Source organism: Malus sylvestris, chromosome 1 (genome assembly GCF_916048215.2).
Source record: "Malus sylvestris chromosome 1, drMalSylv7.2, whole genome shotgun sequence".
NCBI classification, from domain to species: Eukaryota; Viridiplantae; Streptophyta; class Magnoliopsida; order Rosales; family Rosaceae; genus Malus; species Malus sylvestris.
Window position 1 is genome coordinate 5,860,730 of NC_062260.1, and position 24,482 is coordinate 5,885,211.

Here is a 24,482-nt window from a genome sequence, read left to right on the forward strand (position 1 = left end):
CTGCAGGATGTCTCATAACAACGTCATCCACTCGTATATCCTTATGCCACCTTATGTCGCTTGTAGTGTGCGTCGACATATACAATCGCTACAACCTGGGCTTTAATGGGAGATAACGCATAACTTTTTGTGGAATCTTCATTTTTCTATTCTGAGAGGTCATTTTAAAATACGACTCATTACATACAGAGCATTTATCCAACACCTTATTCACTTTATAGAACAAAATGTAATTATTTTTACACGCATGAATTTTTTTTCATATCTCAATCCAAGACTACTCAACACCTTCTTTAAACTTTTATGATCTTTAGGAAGGCAATTGTCCTTTGGAAGCATCCGATTGAAAAGCCCTAAAAAGTAATCAAAACACTGGTTCGACATATGAAACTTTATTTTGCCATGCATCAACTCAACAATGGTCGTGAGCACCAAAAATCCTTTGCAACCGGGGTATAATTCTTGCTTGGCACTTTTTAATAGTTTTTCATATTTTTCGAATGCTTCATTGTCCATGGTGGGAGGGACGTCATCTTCTACTTCCTCATTCGTATTCGAACTAGTGGTTGGAAAAGCATCATTGATAATGTCCATAATTTGGGCATTTGGGTCCACAATAGATTCAAATGTATCCACTGTTCGAGTAATGTGGGAGGATGAAGCATATTGTATTTGTTCTCCATGAAGATTCCACGTAATATACGTTTCCATCATCCTATTTTTGACTAAATGGTATTGAACAGTTTCAAAATATTCAATCATTAAGTTGTTACACTTTCTACAAGGACACCGAATTTGAGTTGAACTGCGGTTGTTTGCAATTACAAAATCAATGAACTAATTTATTCTACAAGGTCACCGAATTTGAGTTGAACCATGGTTTTTTAACGTTCATTTTTCAAAAAATAAAAATAAAAATCATTCACTCTTCAAATTTTTGCAAACCACATAAATACTTAATAAATCAAGAACTTATTTCATTATACCATTTGTGTATAATTAATTAATATACATATTTATTAAAATGCATTAAGTTATTCATAATAAACATTAAGTACATATTTATTAAACTCTTCATACTAAAAAAAAAACTTAAAATTCAGATATAATTATTAAATAAGCAATGAAATTAAAATAAAAAACCTTATTCTACTCATCGGTAGTTCTGGTTCTTGCTGTAGTTCTGCCGCGCGTTGATTATCAAACTTCCACTCCGAAAACGCGACTTGATCATGTTGTCGATAGCCTTCATCAGATTTGGATCACTTTTGTCAATGTCCCAATTGGGCTGTCATGCAAAAATTAATAAATTAAAAGCTCACTATAATATTATATTTAACAAACATTATTATTTAACTAATAAAATAAACACATACAGCTAACTCATTAATCATGTGCATCTTGAGCTCCTCGGGGATGGCTCTCCAAGATTGCCAATCTGCAACACATTTGGTATGCACCAATGCTCCAATGTTGGACCAAAAGTTGGCGCGTTGTTTTGACTTCACAACCCTTATTACTTCGTCAGTAGTGATTCAGTAACGGCTACGACCATAAGTGTGTCGAACCCGTACCACAACAAATTTCTTTGTCTATCCACAAAATATATTTTCATAATATTGAAGCTAAATAAAAAATTGATACAAGATTCAAAATTTACAACGCAAACCATTTCCAGAACCTTCGCCATCCGATGTCTTTGACGAACGCGCACCACTGTCGGCCATCGTGCCAACAATCAAAGAACAAACTAATTATAATCTGTGGACTTGGTAAGTGTTTCCGAAAAGAATTGTGAAGAATAAGGAGAGCAAAAGCGCATATTTATAAGAAGGTTACGGACTTTGAGCGATGAAGACTTTGTCGTGCAAACATCTGCACTAAATACAGTATTAATTTCTCTGATTCAGATGCACCAAATACGCTAACCTAAAACTGAACGCCATTTCCGCGATGAAGGCTTTCTCGTGCAAGGTTTTGCACAGCGATAGCCTTTGTCGTGCAAACGTTTTAGCAACGAATGTGATGGATTGTAATTATGAAGTTTACGTAAACATAGATATCTATGTTTACGTAAACTTCATAATTACAAACAAATTTTCAGTTATAATATTTATTCTAAAAATAATTAAAACCTTAAATAAATTGATTTTATATTCCATTCAATTATTTATATAAAAAAACAGGAATTAAATCCTAATTAAGTCCAAATACATAACTTATAAAAAACCTTAAACTTAAATATTGTCCTCAAAAACATAAATTTAAAACTACTATTTCGATGGTCCTCATTCCACTCGACGTCATAACGCCATCACTTGTAACCACCCTTCAACGCTGCCTCCATCAACTACATCAACTCTTCGTTCGTATCATCATCAAGAGTATACTTACATTGTTACACATATATGCAAATAATTAATTCCAACATATAACAAAAAAATTCACAAAATTAATTATTGATCCATCAACAGTATACTTACTAATAATTCATCCATCACCGCCTTCTTCACATTCTCGGGCACATATTTTCAAGAACGTCACTCAGCAGTAGGACAATTATTATGCATGGCTACACCAATCACAAGTGCGAATTCCACATGTTGCCTCAAATCATACGGGTTGGCAAGCACGCTCTGATCATTGTTTTTATCCTCCATCCTAGCACAAACAAAATTGTGAAGAATAAGGAGAACAAAATTGTGAAGAATAAGGAGAACAAAATTGTGAAGAATAAGGAGAGCAGAAGCCCATATTTATAGGAAGGTTAGGGCCTTTGCCCGACTAAGGCTTTGTCACGCAAAGACCCACACTAAATACTGTGTAGATTCCTCTAATTCACATGCACTGAATGCTTTGACTCAAAACTAATTGTAACTTGCGTGACGAAGTCTTTGTCGCACAAGTGTTCCTCTGATTCTCATGCATTGAATGCTTTGCCCCAAAAACTAAACGAGCTTTGCGCGATGAAGACTTTGTCGCGCAAAGGTTCTGCGAGAAAATCTTTGTCGTGCATTTATTTTCGCGCCAAAAAAAATCACCCGCGGTTTTCTTACTAGCTTTGCGCGACGAACATCTTTTTTTGGTCTTGCAAACATTGTTGTGCGACGAAGTTCTCCGTCGCACAAAGTTCACCAACCTTGTGCGATGAAGATATTTTTTTAGTTGCGCAAAACATCCTTGCGTGACGGATTTATTTTCTACTGGGATTTATTTTTTAATGCAGTTTCCTTCATGTTTGTAAATCATTTCCAACTATTTTCTACTTAAGAGTTTCCTTCACAATCAAATTTGGTTAAGTTAATGATCCTGTTTTCATTAAAGCAAACTTTGATCAAGGAAATGGTTCATCTTGGACATACAAAATTATGAATAAAAAGTCCTTGTTTACAAGGCAAGAAAAGAACCTTGTACAGACTTAACCTATATGTGATGATCCTTTCATAAATTAGAGGTCTAAATAACTTGTGGTTCAAGTAACAAATTTAACTCATACCTATTCAACAATCTGTTATACAAAGATAACAGTGGCACGCTCAAATCCTCGTTAGTTTTGATTGTGAGCCTCATGGCCTAAACCAAAGGTCCCACAAAGGCACCTTTCAAACTAACAGTAAACTTATATTACAACACACCAAGCAACAAGATCTTACCTGACAGGCAAAAAAGAGGTAGAGCCCCGTGGAGTTGTGCGAGGGACCAGATCCAGAATCCAGCCTGAACAGATCCATCCTAAATGGTGTCGCCGACAACGTTACATTTCTCATTATTGGTCGTCTTGCTTGGTATTGGTGTGGGTTTCCTTTCAGATACAGCTCCTAGCTAGCTTGCCATATTTATATCGCTCGCTTAATTTATGCATAAGTTTAACGTAACATATATATATAAACAAAATTTAGAAATAGCGGACTTTCTTTCGGACCATATTAAATGATTCTGGATGTGCCTATGTTTGAATCTCGTTTTCAGCAGTTTAGATTGGTTTAACATAGAATACTTTGATATATGGTATAAATAGTATCATTATGCATGAAGTAATTAATTAATTGTTTGGTGCAGGCTGTTCCTGTTTATCTAGCGGAAATGGCTCCAACATCAATACAAGGAGCACTGAACATGGGGTTTCAAATGGCCATCACCATTGGTATTCTAATGGCAGGTCTTGTCAACTATGCTACTGCCAAAATCGAGGGTGGATATGGCTGGAGACTCTTTCTTGCTCTTGCAGCCGTCCCTTCCTTGCTGATGACTCTTGCTGCCCTCTTTCTTCCTGACACCCCGAATTCAATCCTGAAAAGAGGTCGCCCTGATGAGACCAAGGAAATGCTACAAAAAAATCCATGGCACCAACGACGTGGACGAAGAGTTCCAAGACCTTATTAATGCAGCTGTGGCTGCAAAGAAGGCAGAGAACCTGAACCAATGGAGAAACATCATAAAACCAAGCGTAGATATGTAAATTTCGTTGCATACAAATGATGCATCACAAAGCTCTATGTGGCATATGACTCATTACAAATGGACAAGTCACCAATGACATGTGACATAAATCAAGCAAGGGAAGTATAAAACATTCACAAAATTCGTCTCAAGGGAGAAAACTCCCTTAAATTTGGCAAAAAGGTCTAAAGTGATCCTAAAACCGGAAAAAAAGCTAAGGCATCTTCACAAAACAAGCAAGAATTGAAGACTGTTTACAAAATAGGCAATAAAGCCTCTAGATTTCGGCCAAGGGAGTAAAGGTGGCTGAAATTAAGACACAAAACATCCCTAACTGGCAAGTACATAGATCTTCCCTTATCTATATTTATATATACGAATATATATATATATATATATATATATATGTAAATATATAGATAAATGGCTCAAAGCCTCATAGTGATATCAGACCATCATCACGAGAGAGAGAGAGAGAGAGAGCGAGAGAGAGAGAGAGAGAGAGAGGAGGGGGGGTCAATGTTAAATACAAATTAACCCCGAATTAGGGCATAAATCAAAGCCAAATCCACCCAAAGGCAAACTTTGAGAAGCCTATAAATACAAGGTCTTCCCACAAGCATAGGGTCGAAAAATTCTACATTGAGAATAACCTATGCACAAATCTTTTATTAAGACTAATACGCTGCCGAAGCTCTATCCGAATAATGTTCAACCAAAGCCGAAGCTTTCTTTCAACCAAAACCGAAGCACTCCCTTGAAGAATCAATAAGCACTCGTGCTGATTCCTTCAAGACTTTGTTGCAAGCTCAAAACTTGTAATGACATTCGTTTCAAGATCAAGTCGTCAAGACCCTTGAATCAACGAAATTCTACATCAACACTCCCTTTCCCATAGCCCTAAACCTGAGGTCAAGACTATCCATGCATCGTTTCAAGCTCAAAACTTGAAGCAATCGTTCAATCGTTCGTCCGAGATCAAATCTTCAAGACCCTTGGATCAACAACCTACGCATCGACATCAAATTTGAAGACTAAATCAAGGGAAAAGTTGTAAACAGAGATTGTAACCTACAAATTCAAATCAGTACAAATCTACTTTGTACATGTGTTCTCATTTCATTCGTTACAGAATTTTCGTGTTTACAGCAAGATATAGGCCTCAACTTATCATTTGTTTTGTCATTCCATTCTTTCAACAGTTCACTGGCATCAAAGTCATCATGTTTTATGCTCCACTTCTTTTCAACACCATGGGTTTTGGAGAAGAAGCTTCCCTCATGTCTACAGTCATCACTGGCGGTGTTAACGTCATCGCTACCTTAGTTTCCATGTTGACCGTCGATAGGTTCGGAAGAAGGGCCTTATTCCTTGAAGGTGGTTTGCAGATGATCATTAGCCAGGTACTTATTTGCCATCCAACATTACATAAAAAATCTATATTGAGGTTAGAGCATGATATTGTTTATTACAATACTAACGGTTGATTGTTACACTCTAAACACTTATTATAGTATAAAAAGTAAGTTATTATTAGTGAACATAATGAAATTCCCAACGTTAATTGTAGGTTGCTGTTGGAATCATGATTAGCGTAAAGTTTGGTGTTAGCGGAGAAGGATCGTTGACGAAAGACGAAGCCAATTTGCTCTTGTGCTGGATCTGTACGTACGTTGCAGCGTTTGCATGGTCGTGGGGTCCATTGGGGTGGCTGGTGCCGAGTGAGGTATGTTAGCTTAATTACATGAGATTTCTTTTGAGTTTTAAGAAGGCTAAGAAGGGAGATATAAAATGAGATTGACAAGAAGAAAAATAAAAGAAGCTTATACCTCATTTACAAATCCAAATGCTTAATCCAATTAAATAATAAAATGTTACTTATTTATTTGGAGCCCAAGTTTTTGATCAACCATTCACATTACTTCATCAAATTAATTAATAAAATGTAACTTAAATAATTAATTTTGCTTGTATTAAAAAAGAAGAACTTACACATAGTATATACTTTTAATACTTAATTGTATATTGAGACAACACTTTTTAAACATTACAAGGAGAGACAAAAATACCTTTTTTCTATGGAGTGTAAGTTATAAAAATACCTTTTATAGTAGAAAAGTTTTTTCAAACTTTTATCTCTTCATCTATTGCTTCATTCTCCACAAAAAGCCACGTGGTGCTCCCTACCAATAGAAATTTGACATCTAAATCTTCTTTTATTCTTTTTTAATCAAATAAATTATTAAAAGCTGGAAGTCCAATAGTCAAACAAAAATTAAAGGATGTGAACTTTTCCATCAAGCACTTCTACAACTTGCTTTTGAATTCCATCATATTTCCTATTCGACTTCAAATTCAATCTTGTTTGCCCAGCACTCGCCCTCCACTTTTGAATCAAAAACTGCAGTCTACAAAGAAAGGAAAAAATTAACAGAGGTGAACTTCTAAATCCCAAAGCATGCCGCACCCAAACCCGATTATCTCTCTCTCTCTCTCTCTCACGTTTTCATTTTCTGGGTGCCGGTAAATTTTGTGATGATTTCTGAATCAGTGAAAGTACAACTCTGTTAAATTTGTTTATACCATACTTAGGGCCTCCGTATTTAGATCTAGTATAAATACTCATGGGACTTAAGTGTAATTATGTAATAAAAGAAGGGGCAAATATGTAATAAGTGAGGAGCCCTTATTCTATAAAATGACCCCTCACCCTCACAATTAGGGGAGGCCAATTCCTAGGCCATGAGAATCCTCACACTCTCTCCCTCACAATCCTCTCAGAAATACAATATCAGTGTGGACGTAGCCCAAACTTTAGGGTGAACCACGATACATCTTTGTGTTCTTTACATTTCTTGCAGATTCACGCCCGGATTTATGTTGTTCCAAGACCTCCGGTTTTGTGCATCAACCAAATTAATTTGTTTTCCATATACGATTCAATATCTCAATTTTTAAGAATTAAAGATATAAAATAAGATTTAGATGTCAAATTTCAATTGGTGGAACACCACTTGGCTTTTGTGTCTAGAACCCCAAAAAATTTCTCCACATTGAGCTGGCGTTTCTGTCTTCGGATGAATCGATATTGATATTATCGATAAATGGTTTTGGTTTGAGGTACTATTCAGGCAATAAGCATTGCTGAGAGATCCAATAAATGGTGTGGGTTTATAGTCACAATTTTAAAGAAACTTTGGTTGAACTGATTATGCAAAAATGGTCGAAGACAAATGGTCAAGGACGGGTTGAACTAATTTTGTAAAAATGGTGGGTTGAACTGCTTCTACAAAAATGGTCAAGACTTATTAAACTGATTATGTAAAAATGGTCAATGACGGGTTTGGTCGAGGACGGGTTGAACTGATTCTGTAAAAATGGTCGAAGACGGGTTGAACTAATTCTGCAATAATTGTCAAAAACGGGTTGAACTAATTCTGCAAAAATGGTTGAGGACGAGTTGAAGTGATTATGCAAAATTGTGGGTTTAATTGATTCTGCAAAAATGGTCGATGACTAATTGAACTGATTCTGCAAAAATGGTAGATGACTGATTGAACTAACTCTGCAAAAATGGTTGAGACTGGGTTGAACTGATTCTGCAAAAATAGTCAAAGACGAGTTGAACTGATGCAAAAATGGTCGATGACTGATTGAACTTGTTTGTACCATACTTGACCAATCCAGAAATTACTGAGCACCGGTCAACGTCATACCGTCAAGGACCCAGAAGAGTTTCCCTCCAACCAGGAGGCCAATCACAGCGCGACACGTGTCGACATCAGAAGCCAATCATAGCACGACACATGTCAACATCAGAAGCCAATCACAACACGACACGTGTCAATGTCAGAATAAAACTAGAAACTCTCTTCTATAAATAGAGATCATTCTCTCACAATATTTCCTAATATCATTTGTACTAAATTATTCACTAGTACTCACTAAAGGAGAGCTTGAACATATGTATTTGTGTAAACCCTTCACAATTAATGAGAACTCCTCTACTCTGTGGACGTAGCCAATCTGGGTGAACCATGTACATCTTGTGTTTGCTTCCCTGTCCCTATCCATTTACATACTTATTCACACTAGTGACCGGAGCAATCTAGTGAAGGTCACAAACTTAACATTTTCTGTTGTACCAAAGTCCTCACTGATTTTGTGCATCAACAGAACTGATTCTGCAAAAGATGTTGAGGATGGGTTAAACTGATTCTGCAAAAATAGTCAAAGATGGGTTAAACTGATTCTACAAAAATGGTCGAAGACTGATTAAAATGATTCTGCAGAAATAGTTGATAATGAGTTGAGCTTATGGTACATATATTAATTTTGTTGGAGTTGTGAGGGTTGACTTCTATAACAGCCCTAAAGCCTTGGGGGTATGGCTGGTATTTCAAAACATTGTTTCCATGTTTTTGGGCTGAGTTTTAGTTGTTTTTATGTTTTTATCTCTCATTGACATGTTTAAAAACTAGTGGAATCCCTTGAAATATAGTAAAAAAATTGTCTATATATAAAGCTCCCATTAAAAAACAATTGATTTATAGGGCGTATGAAATTTAATTTAAATGAGAATTATTATAAAATAATAATAATATTTATCAATAATCCAAGTTTATTTTGGACTCTTATTTTTTTAAATAGAAGCTTCATTCTGTACATGTTGGACTGATTCTTCCGAAATTGACATAGCTGACTAAGGGGGAATTTGCAACTCATTTTCTTGGGTCGTAAGACTATTTCTCGCTGCTCTCCAGATGACTTTTATGGGCGGTGGGAGATTGATATCCATCTTGTGCACTGTTTGGCGAGAAGTGCAAGATTAAAGTTTTCCAAACTACGAAATCCCTTCCACCTTCCATTTTGGCCAACCCTAAGGACTTTGACAACGCAATGAATCCCCCTTCTATCATTTTTCTACCCCCCCCACCCCATAAAAAATTCTAGTAATCATCGCCTCAATTTCTTTACAAATGAGGATGGCTTGCGCCGCCACTTTTATCAAGACCTCCTTTCTGGCATAGGACAGAAACTGTTGTTTCCAGCTTTGAACTTGGTATTGATATTGCTCTTTGAGGTTTACCAGAGCTTCTCTGTTGTACCTCCTCCATATAGTTGGAAGGCCAAGGTACTTCTATGGAAGTATGGATCATCAACCTTATGCAATCCCAAAATGTCACTTAAGGACAAGTGGGGAGAAGGGGTGTGATGCGAAAATTAACTTAACACACAAATTTAACCCTCTTTTGATAATTGTAGTATAAGTATAAGTAGGGATCGTTCTGGACCGGGGATTAGGAGGGCTTGCTAATAACCTCTAAACTGACTCAAAAACATAAAACAAAACTTAAAAATACTTAACAAGACTCAAAGACTCAAAGCAAACTTAAAATACTCAAAACAGCTTAAAACAACTAAATAAACTTAAACAAGACACTAGGAATGACTTTGGACGAAAATTGACTTTTACTTGAATCAAAACATTTAAAAACACAAATTAAAACAGATTCTAGCTAATTAGACACTCTAAAGTAAAGGGGGATTGAGTTTTGGACGAAGTTGAAATAAACAAACAAGTATGAAAAACTAGACAGATTGTAAAACAAATTTGAGAAATAAGATGATGGATGTGATAGCTAGAGGCTTTTTCTCCACACATGACATGTATGTAAATAATTCGATTTCCAGTTACTACTTCATTGAATTATGAATGACAATGCTCCAAATTAACCGTGACATCACTAATTAACTCTCAGATTTTCCTTGTTTTATTGGATTGGATGACATCATTCGACAACCCAAAACATTCTTCAAAAGTTCCCTACATGACATCATAATAGAGATACAATCAAAGATCATTACGTTTATTGAAAATCATAAGCATTGACAAAGCACTTTGAACTATGACATCATGTCACTCATGCTAGGAATTGAACTTAACACGATCGTTTATAAGCAACCTTCACTACATGTGAATATAAGTTTGTAACGACTATGTGAAACTTCCTTATATTCTAGCAATGGATTTATGCATGCCAATTAAGTGTCGACCCTTAATTAACAAATACAAATAAGTTATCAATCAAATAGTTAAGCCAATTGCATTCACGATTCAAGAGTTCATAACTAGAATTTATCAAATTATATTGCACACATAATCATGGCTTTGAAATCACCCCTAGCCAAGAGGGGTTTAGCCACTCATATTTACAACAAAACGAAAGGACATGAATTTAAACATTAGAAACAAAAGATAGAAAACACCTAAACGCTCCGACGACCCAAGTTGGACAGCAAGCACGTCCAAGCACTTTCCTTCCCTTCCTTTGCTATGGCACAAGGTGTTGGTGAGTATTTGAAGGTTTGTTTGTATGGAGGAATGGATGTGAAGATGAATGGATGTGTTTGGATGAAGGTTGTGTTGAAATAGGAGTGAATGACCTAACCAAGTATAAACTAAATTTATGTTACACACACTTCCTTTTATAGAGGAAGTGCATGGCAATGGAGGGGAACATGGAGTGGTGTAGCAATTGAGTGCAATGATGCAATGTAATAATGCATGAAATTTGAAATGATGGAGGGAACAAAGAATGGTGTAGCAATTGAGTGCAATGATTCAACGTAATGATGCATGAATCTGAAATGATAGAGGGAACAAGGAATGGTGTAGCAATTGAGTGCAATGATTCAATGTAATGATGGATGAAATCTGAAATGATGGAGGGGACAAGGGTGATTATGCATGACATGGGTGGAAAGGTGAGTAAGTGGTGAATCAATGAGTGCAAGGAGGTGAAAGGATATTGTGCACATGGTAGACAAAGGAAAGGAAGTGGGATGATGCAACAAATGAGTCAATGGAGGGAACATGGATGATGATGCATGACATAGGAATCCAAAGGGAGTGCAATCGTGGTGCACGACAATGATGGAAAGGTGAATGATGGAGTGACACCCCTTTGTGGCTGAGCTCTTTGTCCTTTTTACATTAATTCTTCTTTCTCTTTAACACATTCCTAGCCTCTTTAGTCTTCAATTTCGTCCATCCACCTTGCTTCATGCATGTGCTATTCTTTCCAAGCCCAAAACTGCTCCAAAATGTACCAAAATGCATCTTATTGCTTTATAAGGCCTATGGACCTACAAATACACGAAAATAGCTTAAAATACATAATTAACTAAGAAATAACAACATAAATGCATGAGAACAAGCTAACTCAGTTGCATAAATATGCCCTTATCAGGGTGTGTTGTTACCGAATAACATACTAGATTTGAGATATTAATGCACCACAAAACTAAGAAGTAGAGGTGTTAAAATGAAAAAATCTGCAATGTAATAATGCATGAAATCTGAAATGATGGAGGGAACAAAGAATGGTGTAGCAATTGAGTGCAATGATGCAATGTAATGAAGGGGAACATGGAGTGGTGTAGCAATTGAGTGCAATGATGCAATGTAATAATGTATGAAATTTGAAATGATGGAGGGAACAAAGAATGGTGTAGCAATTGAGTGCAATGATTCAATGTAATGATGCACGAAATCTGAAATGATGGAGGGAACAAGGAATGGTGTAGCAATTGAGTGCAATGATTCAATGTAATGATGCATGAAATCTGAAATGATGGAGGGGACAAGGGTGATTATGCATGGCATGGGTGGAAATGTGAGTAAGTGGTGAATCAATGAGTGCAAGGAGGTGAAAGGATATTGTGCACATGGTAGACAAAGGAAAGGAAGTGGGATGATGCAACAAATGAGTCAATGGAGGGAATATGGATGATGATGCACGACATAGGAATCCAAAGGGAGTGCAATGGTGGTGCACGGCAATGATGGAAAGGTGAATGATGGAGTGACACCCCTTTGTGGCTGAGCTTTTTGTCCTTTTTACATTAATTCTTCTTTCTCTTTAACACATTCCTAGCCTCTTTAGTCTTCAATTTCGTCCATCCACCTTGCTTCATGCATGTGCTATTCATTCCAAGCCCAAAACTGCTTCAAAATGTACCAAAATGCATCTTATTGCTTTATAAGGCCTATGGACCTACAAACACACGAAAATAGCTTAAGATACATAATTAACTAAGAAATAACAACATAAATACATGAGAACAAGCTAACTCAGTTGCATAAATATGCTCTTATCAGGGTGTGTTGTTACCGAATAACATACTAGATTTGAGATATTAATGCACCACAAAACTAAGAAGTAGAGGTGTTAAAATGAAAAAATCTGCAATGTAATAATGCATGAAATCTGAAATGATGGAGGGAACAAAGAATGGTGTAGCAATTGAGTGCAATGATGCAATGTAATGGAGGGGAACATGGAGTGGTGTAGCAATTGAGTGCAATGATGCAATGTAATAATGCATGAAATTTGAAATAATTGAGGGAACAAAGAATGGTGTAGCAATTGAGTGCAATGATGCAATGTAATAATGCATGAAATTTGAAATGATGGAGGGAACAAGGAATGGTGTAGCAATTGAGTGCAATGATTCAATGTAATGATGCATGAAATCTGAAATGATGGAGGGAACAAGGAATAGTGTAGCAATTAAGTGCAATGATTCAATGTAATGATGCACGAAATCTGAAATGATGGAGGGAACAAGGAATGGTGTAGCAATTGAGTGCAATGATTCAATGTAATGATGCATGAATCTGAAATGATGGAGGGAACAAGGAATGGTGTAGCAATTGAGTGCAATGATTCAATGTAATGATGCATGAAATCTAAAATGATGAAGGGGACAAGGGTGATTATGCATGGCATGGGTGGAAAGGTGAGTAAGTGGTGAATCAATGAGTGCAAGGAGATGAAAGGATATTGTGCACATGGTTGACAAAGGAAATGAAGTGGAATGATGCAACAAATGAGTCAATGGAGGGAATATGGATGATGATGCACGACATAGGAATCCAAAGGGAGTGCAATGGTGGTGCACGGCAATGATGGAAAGGTGAATGATGGAGTGACACCCCTTTGTGGCTGAGCTCTTTGTCCTTTTTACATTAATTCTTCTTTCTCTTTAACACATTCCTAGCCTCTTTAGTCTTCAATTTCGTCCATCCACCTTGCTCCATGCATGTGCTATTCATTCCAAGCCCAAAACCTCTCCAAAATGCATCTTATTGCTTTATAAGGCCTATGGACCTACAAACACACGAAAATAGCTTAAAATACATAATTAACTAAGAAATAACAACATAAATGCATGAGAACAAGCTAACTCAGTTGCATGAATATGCTCTTATCAAATTCCCCCACACTTAGCTTTTGCTAGTCCTCGAGCAAAACAAAACAAACGAAACAAACAAAACACAACCTAGATCTTCCAACATTTGCCTCAGGGATTTTTAATGAAACATGACATGTTAAAAATCATTATTCCCACAGATTTTGGTCATCTTTACACTTGAGCACATACTTAATCATGGTTCCCACTTACTAGTTCACAATTAACCAATTAAAACGATGTTTTGAATGTAGTAACATGCCTTAGAGAATTTGCTCAATTTGTTACAAGATACTCTCTATTTTCACACACATTTTCTGACTACACACCCTACACTAGTATATGTGAGAAGATTAATGTAAACACGAAAGACTAGGACTCACATACGTTATAACAAAGAAAACAATTTTCTGGAGTTATTAAGCATGTTTAGATATGATCTCATGAATGGAATGCTACTACTTAGATGCGAGAACCAGTGACACCATATGCTCATACCAATTTCGAACTCCACAAATTGAAACACACAACACTCAAGATTGAAGTCAAGGGTTGTAACAGGGCTTGAGGGTAATGGCTAATAAAGAAAGGATAGGAATAACAAACATTCTTAAAGTGATAGCAAACAAAGCAATGAAATAGACACTTGGAATTCACTTCCGAATGCAGAATCAACTTTTAAATACAAAGGGAAGATTCATGCAACACTTAGGGCCAAATTCAATGTTTTGGACCCTTTTTTAACAAACTTTTTTCTTTTCACTCTTTTTTTTTTTCTACCCGTGCCTTATTAAGGACTTTGGCACACATACACACTAAAGAATCACTTCCCCCACACTTGCTTTCTGCAATACATTGATAAAAAAAAGGAGTTCATTTTAAGTCATGCTTTACTATGCTTCAAGAACAAGGGTATGGATGGTCCTAAAACTAGGCTAGGTAAGGATAGTGTGGAAGAACATAGGCTTAACAAGGCTCAACGAGGTTAAACTTAAACACATAATGAAATAGGGGCACGGCAATTTGGCTGTGGTGGTCACTACACAACTTCATCTTGAATATATGTTATGCAAATCAATAGCATGCTTTGAATGAAATAGGCATGAGTTCTAGCATTTGGAACTAAATGATGAAACGCCTTCTAAGTAGCAACCAAGCAAAGAATAATGAGATCATGCAACGACTTTAGAAAACAATGATGCACAGATTATTAACTCTCCAAATAAACGTTTAGGCTCAAGTCTCACATGGTTGTATCGCTCATTTGAGTTCCTTCCATCAAGCATGTTACAAAAACTGATTTTTCCTTTATGATTGCATGTGAATTCATAAATTATAACCACAACCAAGCATACACCAGAGAGTAAATCAAATTTTCATCCATGTTTATAACTCTCTTTAACAATCATGTAATTAAAAACCAAATCCTCATCATTGTGTTGGAAGGTACCCTAAGACACAAATAAACACACAAAAATAACTCTTTTTGGGTTTTTCAAAACAATTTTTTCAAAATTTTATGAGATTTTTGGATTTTTATGCCAAAACACACTAAAACACTCCAAAATAGCTTAAAAACACTTAAAAACAGCAAGGAACAACACTAGAAGTAATGGGTGATAAACTCCTACGAATTTCATGCAAATCAATTTGGTTACCCCCCACACTTTAATCAAACATTGTCCTCAATGTTTCAAGCATAAACTCACACAAAAACAAGTAAACAAACAAACAACGAATAAACATGACAAGTATAGCAAAGTAAAAACCAGACAGAGTAAAGTTTAAGAACGCAAATCTGGTTTTGGAGATAGATGATCTTGTTGACTTTCCACAGCTTTGATCTCGAACTGGTTTGGAATTCTGAGTGAGGAATATCAGAATTCCTTAGTTGTGTAGTCTGCATTCTTCTCTGCTTGTTTCTTCTGCAAGGCAGGCAGGTACGAGGTAGAGGTGATGGTCTGTTTCTTTCTTCAATCTTTCCAAGTGCTTACCATTTGCTTTCTTTCTCCTTGTCCCTAGCTGAGGATGAATTAGCACATTGTCTCCACATGCTTTGAGGTATCATTTTCACTCCCCTCATCTGTTCCCCAGGCAGATGTGGTAGACGAAGAGGAAGCATAAGATGTTGAAGATGAATACTCAAGAGTAAGGCTAGGTAAGCAATCAGGAAGGGGTTCCAGGCAGTCGGTTCCAGATCGGAAGATTGATGCCAAGTGCTGGCTGATTGCTTTTTTTCTCCTTGTCTCTCAGATGAAAACAACGACAAGAAGAAGGACAAGGAGAAAGCATGATATGAGATACTCTTGCTTTCAACCTTCATGATATGAAATACTTTTGCTTTGGATGAGTTGTTTGTAGAGGTACCCCAAGGAATAAGAAACACTGAGCGACTCGAGAGCCTTCGTTGGGAAGGCATTCTTGGAGATGAAGAAAGATTATGTATGTCTGCCTTGCAATGAAGGGTGAAGGTTGACATTTATAGGAATTAATAACCGGTACTATGCTTTCACTCTTGTTAGCAACCGTTGGATGATTTAACAGTAAACTTCACGTGCCTTCTACGTCACAAGAAATCTTCGACTGATTGCCCGTAATTTCCGCAAGGCTGAGTGTGCATATGACAGGCGCTGACACGTCTGGAAAAGCAAGTGCCCATTCGATATTTGGAATCAGCGCTTCGACAAACTGCCCGTGATTTCCACAAAGCTGAGTGTGCATGTGACAGATGCTGACACGTCTAGAAAAGCAGATGCCTCTTCGATTTCTAAGCTTGCCTCTTCGAGTTCTGAGCTCGCCTCTTCGAGTTCTGAGCTCCGTCGATTGCAGAGGTTGCATGTGACAAGTGCGGACAAATCTGGAAAAGAAGATTGGCCCGTGGTTTCTGAGCAAGCCCAGCTTTTGAGAAAGCTAGCGCCACTTTGATTTTTGAATTGGCCTCTTCGATTTCTGAGCTCGCCTCTTCGATCTCTAAAATCCCGTCAAGTGCTTATTTTTATAGAGGCGCGCAGTTCGTTTCAAAGCACACTTGAATTTCCGCCTGTAGAAACTCATTTCATTACACTTCTAAGATCTCGATTAGTTCGACCTCTTCTTTCTTCAACACCTTTGAAAATGTCTGGCCCCTCCGACCGTCATTTTGACTTAAACCTTGGTGAAGAGGCATCCATGCCTTCTCCAGACAACATATGGCGCCCATTCTTCATATCCCCTACTGGTCCTCTTATCGTTGGGGATTCGGTGATGAAAAATGATATGACCGCTGCAGTGATGGCCCGGAACCTTGTCACTCCCAAAGATAATAGACTACTTTCCAAACGATCTGATGAGTTGGCTGTTAAGGATTCTTTGGCTCTCAGTGTGCAGTGTGCAGGTTCTGTATCCAATATGGCCCAACGTCTATTTGCTCGAACCCGTCAAGTTGAATCATTGGCGGCTGAAGTGATGAGTCTTAAACAGGAGATTAGAGGGCTCAAGCATGAGAATAAACAGTTGCACAGGTTTGCACACAACTATGCTACAAACATGAAGAAGAAGATTGACCAGATGCAAGAATCTGATGGTCATATTTTACTTGATCATCAGAGGTTTGTGGGTTTGTTCCAACAGCCTTTGCCTTCGTCTTCTGGGGCTGTACCGCGTAATGAAGCTCCAAATGATCAACCTCCGGTACCTCCTCCTTCTGTGGCTCCGCCGACTGCTAAGGCTCCGCCAACTACTGAGACTTCTCATAAGCAGCCTTTGTGAAGGCTATCTCTTGTATTTTTCTGCCTCCTGTTCATTTTCACGAATTTTAATGTAAAAGTACCTTGCATATCTGTCAATGTTTAAAAAAATAAACCCACACCAAAAACAATTAAACAAGCAACAAATAAAAAATAACAATCATGGCAAAATAAAAATGCAGAAAAGGGAAGGTTTTTAGAAATGCAAAACCAATCGTGGAGCAATTCAAAAATCTTCCTTATTTGAGTACATGGGTTGCCTCCCAAGAAGTGTTTGCTTTAACGTCTTCCAGCCGGACGATACCTCCATTTAAGCTTGAATAGGGCCCACGGCATGGAGGGGTATGTCCTCTACAGCATGCTCCTCAAAATACTCATACATTGGCTCTATGAATGGAAGGGGATAGTAATCCTTCCCGATTGGGGCGTTGAGCATCCTTAAGTCAATGTAATCATTCCCACCAGCTTGGATTCGATTGGGGACCTGCACCATACAAGGTAACAACCTATTAGTTGAAATGGGAATCGAAATTGGGATAGGTGGTTTACCAATGTGTTGCAATGAAGTGGCAGCACTGTTAACAGATTTTCCAAATGTGCTTTCGACCAGATTATGCATTTGGAGGTTAGTGGTGTGTTCTTTATGCTCCACTCCAATTTCCTCTTCGTTGGTGGTTGGAAATTCATCCTTCTTGGTTGGTGCTGAAGGTTCTTGTCCTATGTTTTCAACTACATCAATAAGATTCACATTAGATTCAAGAATTTTAAAGTGAATCATATCACCACCAAATGCCATTGTTAATGCTCCCTTGGCCACATCAATCTTAGTTTGAGCTGTTTTCATGAAAGGTCGTCTAAGTAAGATTGATGGTGGTGGAGAGTGGGTTGCATCCTCCATGTCAAGCACATATAAATCTGCAAGAAAAATCAAATGGTCTACCTGCACCAAAACATCCTCCAAAACTTCTTTCGGGTAGGCATTAGATCGATTGGCTAGTTGAATAACAACACCATCATGTTTAAGCTCTCCTAGATTCATAGATGCATAAACAGAATATGGCATGACATTAATTGATGCACCTAGATCTAGCATAGCATGTTCAAACCTCGTATTTCCAATAACACAAGAGATAGTGAAACTACCTGGATCTTTACATTTGGGTGGCAGCTTCATTTGCAACATTACAGAGACATTCTCATTCACATGTACCACCTCTTTCTCCCGAATCCGGTCCCTTGTTGTACAAAGCTTCTTTAAAAACTTAGCGTACTTCGGGATTTGTTTGATGGCATCTAACAGTGGAATATTGACTTGTACTTTTCTAAATGTTTCAAGGATGTCTTTTCACTTTCTTCATTCTGTGTTTGCATGAATATGCGAGGGAAAGGTGCATTTGGTGGAATAACATTAGAATTAACCGAATTGGAACCTTTCTTACCTGTGGTGGATAGATTGGATGGATTAGGGGGTGTAGGAGTGCACGGCAAGGCTGTTTCCTTCATTGCCATGGGTGTGTGTTGGACATCCTCCTCTTGTTATAGCTTCTCGTCCTCCGTTTGGGCAGATTTTGATGGTTGGGGGTCCGTTCCAACTTCTTTTCCACTTTTCAAGGTAATGGCCTTTACGGATTCAAATCCTCCCCTTGGATTCACAATGGTTGTGCTAGGCAGTTTGCCTTGCTCTTTGATTTACCCCATCAACTCCGCCATTTAGCCCATTTGTTTCTTCAATTCATCCACCTCCTTAGCTTGATTGAGCATTGTTTTATTTTGATTTTGTTGCACCTGCACTAAAGAAGTTAGTAATTGAACAATTTGATCATTATCCATGGATGTACCTGAATTGGTTTGGGTAGATTGTGGTTGGACTTGAGTGGGTACATATGGCCTTTGATACATCCCAGGGGTTTGTGGCCGAAATCCTCTTTGTTGGGCAGATTGTTGTGGTTCTCTCCACTTGAAATTTGGATGATCTCTCCACCCTGGATTGTAAGTGTTGGAGTAGGGGTCATTATGTTGCTGATTGTGGCCTTGAAAATCTAGGCATTGGCAGATTCCCACCCTTCATTCTCGATCAATTGAGGGCACTTATCCGCGAGATGTCCTTGCATTGAGCATACGCCACAAGCAGCTACACTTTGTACCTTTGGTATTTCAACCACCTGCAAAAGAAGAGTAGTAAGATTAGCCATTTGATTTTGAAGTTCGGAAATAGCACTTACCTCATTAACATGTTGCTGCCGTGGGATGTCCCTTTAACCAACGCCTTCATATTGTTGAGCATTCAACGCACGGTTAGTAATTAAGGTCCTGACAGCCATGGGTGTTTTGTCCACCAAAGCTCATCCCGCTGAGGCATCTAGCATCTGACGTTCTATTGGTAAAAGCCCTTCGTAGAAATATTGAAGAAGAAGCTCCTCCTTCATTTGATGTTGTGGACATGAAGCAACAAGGGTTTTAAAACGTTCATAGTAAGTGGGAAAGGATTCACCTTGGTTTTGCTGAATGCCATTAATCCTTTTGCGTAGTAGAATGACTCGAGAAGTTGGGAAAAACTTATCCAAAAATGCCCGTTTCACACTCTCCCATGATGTGACAGTTCCGGGGGCTAGTTCATATAACCAATCTTTAGCCTTTTCCAAGAAAGAAAAGGGAAAAGCCTTCATTTTCAGAACGCTCCCATCAACATTCACAGGGGTCATGCTCGAACAAATAACCTCGAACGCCTTCAAATGTTTATTAGGATCTTCCATGGACAACCCAGGGAACTTAGGAATATGGTGCAATAAACTGGACTTTAATTCGAACTCATCGGTCTTTCCTTGGGCAGCCACGGGGTATTGAATGCAAAGTGGTGTGGCATTGTCCAATCCCGAAGCAGAAAGCTCCTTGATTGTTCGATTGTCCGCTGCCATGTCTTGTACTTCTTCAAAAATCTGAGCCAGTTGAGATAGTTGGGGTTCTTGTTGATTCCTTGCTCGTCTCAAAGTTCGTTCAAAATCGTCGTCAAAGTCAAGGATGTGCTTATGAACAGGTTGAGAACTTCGAGTCATAAACCACCTAAAACAAGAAAACAAGTAAAGTCATAAACTAGGAACAAAAACACATGAAAATAAACAAAAAGAAATAACAAGGTTGCTAATCCCTGGCAACGGCGCCAAAAACTTGATGCGAAAATTAACTTAACACACAAATTTAACCCTCTTTTGACAATTGTAGTATAAGTATAAGTATGGATCGTTCTGGACCGGGGATTAGGAGGGCTTGCTAATAACCTCAAAACTTACTCAAAAACATAAAACTAAACTTAAAAATACTTAACAAGACTCACAAGACTCAAAGCAAACTTAAAATACTCAAAACAGCTTAAAACAACTAAATAAACTTAAACTAGGCACTAGGAATGACTTTGGACGAAAATTGACTTTTACTTGAATCAAAACATTTAAAAACACAAATTAAAACATATTCTAGCTAATTAGACACTTTAAAGTAAAGGGGGATTGAGTTTTGGACAAAGTTGAAATAAACAAACAAGTATGAAAAACTAGACATATTGTAAAACAAATTTGAGAAATAAGATGATGGATGGGATAGCTAGAGGCTTTTTCTCCACACATGACATGTATGCAAATAATTCGATTTCCAGTTACTACTTCATTGAATCATGGCTTTGAAATCACCCCTAGCCAAGAGGGGTTTAGCCACTCATATTTACAACAAACGAAAGGACATGAATTTAAACATTAGAAACAAAAGAAAGAAAACACCTAAACGCTCCAACGATCCAAGTTGGACAGCAAGCACGTCCAAGCACTTTCTTTCCCTTCCTTTGCTACGGCACAAGGTGTTGGTGAGTGTTTGAAGGTTTGTTTGTATGGAGGAATGGATGTGAAGATGAATGGATGTGTTTGGATGAAGGTTGTGTTGAAATGAGAGTGAATGATCTAACCAAGTATGAACTAAATTTATGATACACACACTTCCTTTTATAGAGGAAGTGCATGGCAATGGAGGGGAACATGGAGTGGTGTAGCAATTGAGTGCAATGATGCAATGTAATAATGCATAAAATTTGAAATGATGGAGGGAGCAAAGAATGATGTAGCAATTGAGTGCAATGATTCAATGTAATGATGCATGAATCTGAAATGATGGAGGGAACAAGGAATGGTGTAGCAATTGAGTGCAATGATTCAATGTAATGATGCATGAAATCTGAAATGATGGAGGGGACAAGGGTGATTATGCATGGCATGGGTGGAAAGGTGAGTAAGTGGTGAATCAATGAGTGCAAGGAGGTGACAGGATATTGTGCACATGGTAGACAAAGGAAAGGAGGTGGGATGATGCAACAAATGAGTTAAAGGAGGGAACATGGATGATGATGCATGACATAGGAATCCAAAGGGAGTGCAATGGTGGTGCACGGCAGTGATGGAAAGGTGAATGATAGAGTGACACCCCTTTGTGGCTGAGCTCTTTGTCCTTTTTACATTAATTCTTCTTTCTCTTTAACACATTCCTAGCCTCTTTAGTCTTCAATTTCGTCCATCCACCTTGCTTCATGCATGTGCTATTCATTCCAAGCCCAAAACTGCTCCAAAATGTACCAAAATGCATCTTATTGCTTTATAAGGCCTATGGACCTACAAACACACGAAAATAGCTTAAAATACCTAATTAACTGAGAAATAACAACATAAATGCATGAGAACAAGCTAACTCAGTTGCATAAATAAGCTCTTATCAGGGTGTGTTGTTACCGAATAACATACTAGATTTGAGATATTAATGCACCACAAAACTAAGAAGTAGAGGTGTTAAAATGAAAAAATCTGCTTCTAATAGCAAGGGGGGCGGATGATGTAATTGCACTTAAAACTAGTGTTGCTAATAACAAATGGACAATACTTGGGTACTCATTGGGGAGCACCCAAGTTTTACTGACCTTGATCTGGCCCAATAATATTGTAACATGTGTACCTCTACAAATTTTCTAAACGAGCAACCAAACATATAGTTGTCTAATTAACAGCCATCCAAAAGTCCCTTATGAGAATATTGATCTCCATCTCCCTCTCCTCTCTTTATATAAGACAAGCCCCAAAGAGAAAACCTTGCACAGCCGCTAGCCCTAGCCTTTGGCTTTGGGTCAATAGCAGCTTTCAAATCTCTCTTGTTTGCTTCTACTTTTCCTTCTTCTCTTCCTTCATTTTTCCTTGTCTATGCTTTGGTATGAGCTTTGTCTCATCCATCTGAGATTTTGGCTCAGTTTTGTACCCTATCCTTACTCAACTGCTATTCACTGACTCTGTTTTCCTCCCTCCCTATCGCACATGTCTCTCCTTCCTCCCCTTTATTGCCCTTCATCTTTTCCAACCCATAACCATGAATTAGATCTCATAGCGTTAGACTCTGCTAGACTCAAGACCCAGCCCATAGAGTCCACTGCCAATCCGGCTTGCTGGGAAAATTAGGCGAAGTGTGGAACGATTCACGTCGGAACAAGGGTGTTTTACACACCCCCTTCACCCTTCCCCTTCTACTGTTACTCTTTGTGACTTTTCTTACAGGTATGGTTGAGGAAACTTTTGTTCTTGGTGGATGGATTCCACGCAATACTCTCAAATATAGGTTTTGGTTTGGGTGCATTTTATAGTTTGCTGTGATGTCTTCCTTTACGGTGGTAGCGGCAGTGGTGACTGGATTTTGGTAACTGGAGATTCAGGTTTTACTGTTTATTTTTTTCTTTTGTTGCCTACAGGCCTAATTCTGTGTAGGCCTCCTTTGTGGCTTGGGTTGTAGCTGTCATTTTTGGCATGTCTAGTGTTTTATGTTTTGCTTTGTTGTGTAGGGTTTTGTGTTTTGTTTGGGTTTAGGCCTTTCTAACACAAATTGTATTTCCTTTTCATGATTGAAGCTTTATTCTTGACCAAAAAAAAAACAAAATCCCTTACGAGATTTTTTATTTTTTATTTTTATCTTTTAACAAAAACCCTATCAGATTTGGCAACCTATTTTCTCCATTCCTGGCGTTCTTCCAAATTCACGGCCATGGTAGAAGGATCCCAGCATCAATTCATTGTCACGTCATATCAAATAAAGACCAAGACCCATTTCTTGTCTTGATTTCTCACGGACCGAAACACCTTCTCTCCACCTCTCAGCCACGGAGATATCAGTGATGACAGGGGAGCATGGTGAAGCAATGTAAGATCTGGGTTTACAAATAGGGGGATCGAGACGGTGGAGGGCGGGTTAATGGAGGAGAGAACTTTTAGGAGGGGACGAGATTAGGGTCGACATGAGACGGAAATGGAAATTCGAGGAGGAGACAGAAGTGGGGTCAATGAAGGAGAGAGATTGGAAGAGGAGACGGGGTGTGGTCGATGGAGTACAGTGGTTCAAAGAAGGGATGAGTTCTTCAAATATGCAGCAGTGGCTGTGGGAGGAAGAAAGTGAGTGTTTGGTTATAACAAAAGCAATATTTTGAGAGAATGTTTAATTAACAGGTGTTATAATATTATTGGCCCACATCAGTGGTTAGTAAAAATTGGTACTCTCTTGTGAGGGAAATAGATCCTTTCCGGATCCTTTCCACCTAATCCTCCTCATCAAATAATTCGGGTCCTTGAAATTTGATTCAACGGCTAAAATTATTATAACTTTAAGAGTGGGCCCGTGTTTGTAGTCGTTGTATCAAATTTCAAAGGTCCGAATTGTTTGATAAGAAAAACTAGGTTGAAGGGATCCGAAGAGGATCCCTTACCTCCTGTGAGTACCCAATATTGTCCATAACAAATGGAGTAGGATTTTCTCCCCTCATATTCCCATCCTCTTCCCTCCCCTCCTCTCACACATTGCTTTTTGTCTTATTGTCTCTATAAAAAAATTAATATAAGATGTTGACATGGCTTAACCATGACCTTCAAATAGGAGGGGAGATTAGGAAGGGAGAGAATCCTCCTCCATAACAAATAGGGTGGAAAGTACATATTTTTGCTCCTAATACTCTTATTGCCATGTAAGCATCTTTATCGTTGAAAAAACAGTAGG

General features: G+C 38.1%; 1 pseudogene; it reads left to right on the plus strand.

Moving 5' to 3' along the window:
* LOC126629906 (sugar transport protein 9-like) overlaps window positions 1–23,206 on the plus strand; it is a 39,309-nt pseudogene extending 16,103 nt beyond the window's left edge.
* The last annotated feature ends 1,276 nt before the right edge of the window (window positions 23,207–24,482 follow it).